The sequence below is a fragment of the Belonocnema kinseyi genome, chromosome 6 (genome assembly GCF_010883055.1).
Source record: "Belonocnema kinseyi isolate 2016_QV_RU_SX_M_011 chromosome 6, B_treatae_v1, whole genome shotgun sequence".
NCBI lineage: Eukaryota > Metazoa > Arthropoda > Insecta > Hymenoptera > Cynipidae > Belonocnema > Belonocnema kinseyi.
This window is the reverse complement of record NC_046662.1, coordinates 82,140,596-82,145,183: the sequence shown is the minus strand read 5'-3', so window position 1 is coordinate 82,145,183 and position 4,588 is coordinate 82,140,596.

Sequence of the window (4,588 nt, the reverse complement as noted above, 5' to 3'; positions counted from 1 at the left end):
CGATTGGGGTTTGACATAAATTTTGCCTAGAGAGTCTCCGACGAGCGCACGACCAGGCTCTTAAAAAACAAACATAGCCCGACCAGTCCCCGACTAGAAATCTTGTTGTACTAGGGCCAACCCGGGTTATTTCCACACAGGTAGACATGGGAAAGTTCAATTTTCATTTAATAAAATTAATGTTGAATAAAAAAAAGAATTTTTAACAATATATAGTTGAATTTTCAAACAATGAAACAAATTTTCAGGTACAATGATAAATCTTCAAATAAAATAGTTAAATTTGCATTTGATAAATAAATTTTCAACCAAAGAACGATTTTTTAACAAAATAGTTAAATTTTGAACCAGTGAGATGAATTTTCAATCAAAATTATGAATCATCAACGAATGCGCTCGCAATTTTGAGCCCGCCTAGCGCGCACGACTGTTGATTCTCGTGCTTCGCTCTCGATAGTATATTTATCTCGCGCTTCGCAATCGATAATGTATTTAACTTCCGCTTCTCGCTCGATAATGTATTTACCTCGCGATACACGCTCGATCTTCCTGCAAAGACTTTTTAAAACTATAGGTAAAAGTATAGACAACAGTAATTTGGTGATTGTGAATTTTCTTTTTTTAAAGCTCCTTTGGCCGTAACTAAAACATTCTCATCACGTATCTCGTGCTTTGCACTCGAGTTTATCAGTGCAATTTTATATCATTCGTATAAATGTATATTATCATAATTCATAACTTACATTGGTATTAAAACAGACGCAATTTCATTGTCCCGTTTAAAAAATGTGAATTCTTTGAACAAAATTTTTTGTTAATTATTCTATTGCAACATTTGTCGTTTTTCCATAAACTGAATTTGCTAATTCCAATGTTTTTTATGATTACAGTTTACACATACGGTCTACTGAGCAGCCTTACCCTTTTTAATTTCTAAATTATAGATATATATTTTTTCTTTTCTTTCAAAGTGCATTGTTATATTTGAGGATATTGAAAATACTATGCAAATGTTGCGTGAAAAACATGTAAATTTGAATTTTTCATTATTTTTTATCCTGTCAAAATTTAATTTTCGATTTATCAAGAAAATTCAAAAGGTTGTTATGATAATCTTCTAGGGCATTTAGAAATCCAACTTTTTCTTCTCTTGCCATTTTTTTATATTGTCCGTTAATTGGTTTAAAAGGTTCATTTTCGTGTTTTTTTTTTGGAATTTTGTAATTTCTTTTAGAATTTACAAAATATTTACAAAAAATAATATTTACAAATTAGTACAATTTACAAAACTCTAATAATTTTTTATTTTATGAAAAAAGTCATTATATAAATTACTCGACTTTTTAAATACTATAAATAACCGTACAGAGAATTCTTGAATTTTAAAAAAATGGTCTCAAAAATATTCAAAAGGCGCTCACTTTTTTAATTTGTATCCAGAATGGCTGGCTAACGAACTTGACTTTCAGTTTAGGACACTAAAACAGTGTACCAGAGGTCAATCTAATAGAATTATTTTTTCAAAAGCTATCGTGCTGACAGACAGACAGGCATAAATACATACAGACAGGCAGATCGACAGACAAAGACATCCATAAAAACCTATTTTTCGGATTTAGGGGGTCTCAAAACATGTACATTTGACGAAAACTGGGGGGACATATATAACATATCTAATACCTTCGCTGATGAGAATGCAACAAAAAAAACTATTAATAAAATTTGTTTGCTCTTCCTTCGGTGAAAAAATATTATCTATTTATTTAGGCTTAGCTTGTGTCCTGTGTCGATAAATTTAATTTTTGTATTTTCAATGTTTCTTTTAAATAAAACAAAACCTCGTGTCCTATAAAAAGTGATTAATAATAAATTTGTAGATATTTTTCGGATGCACAATGTTTGTCTTATTATTTTTTTCCTATCTTACAGAGTTTGACGACAAAATGCAATTTTTGATTTTTGATTAGATTTTGTGGAGTCAAAATTTGAATTTTTCGAAAAAATGCAAAAAGTTGATATGATAATCGTGTAGGGTTATCGAAAAGTAACATTTTTCTTTTAAGTACTATGAACAACTGTACACAGAACTTTTGAATCATGAAAAAATATGTATGCACAAATTTTCAAAATGAGCTCACTTTTAGTATTTTTATCCAAAATGTTTGACTAACGAACTGGGCATTTAGCTCAGGACACTAAAAGAGTGTAGCAAAATTCAATCAAATAGATTACTTTTTTTCAAAAGTAGCCCTTGGCTATTAATGGACCCAAGTGGGGATCCTTACATAACGGCTTCGTGAGGTTCTTCGCTTGGGGTGATTGCTAGAGAGATTGATCAGCAACCTGGGTCGGAGCAGTGTTGCGGAACGAACGTGTTATTTACATAAATAGCACGAGAATTCTGGATCAATCTGAAAAATCTCTATCCCATCCACACACTACTCCTTTCCCCTGCCGAGTGAGTCACGCCTACCCCGAAAGGGAAATGGCTTAATGGTGTAATAATAATCGTGCTCGCAGACAGACATGCAGACATACATACAGGTATACAGATAGGCATAATGACAGACAGATAAAACACAGATAAACATATTCATAGAAACCTGTTTTTCGGCTTCAGGGAGTCTCAAAACGTGGACCTTTTGAGAAAAACTCAGAGGGAGGGGTCAAATTTTATACAAATCTAATACCTTCTCTGATGAGAATGAAAAAAATTATTTATTTGTCATGAATAATTTGTTGACAGTGCTGTTTTCAGTTTTCATCATAAAAAGTAGCATCAGAAGCATGAAAACTTAAGTTTTTTAAAACCCCACACACGACGAAGAAGAAATTAAAAGACAAAAGTTGTGATAAAAATGTGCCCACGCAGCGGGCACATTTTTTTTACTGTTAATGATATTCTTCGTGATTAAAGACAATTTAAAAAGCTGTTATAATAATCTTGTGGGGCATTTAAAAAGCAACATTTTTCTTCTCTTTACTTTTTTCCATTTCGTGCGTTATTTGGCTTAAAATGTTGATTGTCGTATGTTTCTTGGAATTTTGTAAATGCTAAAACGCTGGTAATTTTGGATTTTTTGAAAAAAGTCATCATCGTAAATTGTTCGACTTTCTGAATATTATGAATAACCGTACAGAGAATTTTTGAATTTTAAAAAAAGTGGTCCAAAAACATTCAAAATGTGCATACTTTTTGAATTTTTATCCAATCTGATAGATTAATTTTTCAAAAGTTGGTGTTCACAAAAAAACATACAGGCATACATATATACATACATACATACAGATACATTCGTAAAAACCTGTTTTTCGGATTCAGGGGGTCTCAAAACGTGGACATTTTATAAAAAAGGGGGGGGGGGTCAAATTTTACACAGATCCAATACTTTCTCTGATGAGAATGTAAACAAAAAATTTTCAACAAAATAGTTCAATTTTTAAGCAAACAGATGAATTTCTGAACTAAAATCATAATTCGTGAACAAACAAAATTTACTTCGGAACAAAACTGTTGGATTTTATTCAAACAAATTGATTGAAAACTATATCAGATGAAGTCTCAAGGAAAAATGTAATAGTTGATGTTTCAACGAAAAAAGATTTTCATTTTAAACAAAAATAGTTGAATTTAAATAAAAAGACGAATTTTCAATAAAATCGTTGAATATCAACTAAACCAAAAATAAATTTTAAGGAAAAGCAATTGACCTTTTGACGAAAAAGTATAAACTTTTTTAAAAATGATTTAATTTTTAACAAAGTTTATTAATTTTGAACTAAATAGTTGAATTTTAACCCAAGAACATGAAATTGTAATCAAGAAAATCAATTTTCTACCGAAACAGTTTAATTTTTTATTGAAAAAGATAAATTTTCAACAAAAATTGGTATCTTTACAATTTCAACTCAAACATTTTTGTTAGAAAAAAAAGAAATAAAGTATTTAAACTTTTAACAAGTTAGTTGAACTGTTAACTTAAAAAAAGTTATTCTTAAACAAGAAGATTAATTTTTTAACCAAAATGCCGAATTTTTAACAAAATACATAAATTTTCAACAAAAAAACTTCACGATTTTGATGATGGTTTGAAATTATTTTGTCACCAAATTTTGTATTTTTTGCAAATCATTTAAAGTGTTAACGAAATAAGTGAGTTTTAAACAAATAATTGACTTTTTCACCAATAATATGAGTTCTTTAGGAAAAGATTAATTTTCTCCTAGAAAAAAATTCATTTTTGGGAAACGTATTAATTTTTATTGAAGCTGTTAAACTTTTAACTGCAGAAGACCAATTTTAAATCAGATAGTTGCATTTTTATGAAAAAAGATACATTTTCGACCAAAAATGCAATCTTCACATTTTGAATTTAAAAAAGTTAATTTTTTCCAAGAAAATTAATTTGCAACAATCAACAATATAGTTTCTATCTTCCCATCCCTAGTAAATAAGCTACCAAGGTATACGAAATTATCAACTTGTGAATTAGATAGACGAATAAATGAAGGTAAGAAGGTTATTGGTAGAGCAGGTCCCCTTATCAGAAGTAAAAATATATCAAATAAAGATAAAATGGCAATACAT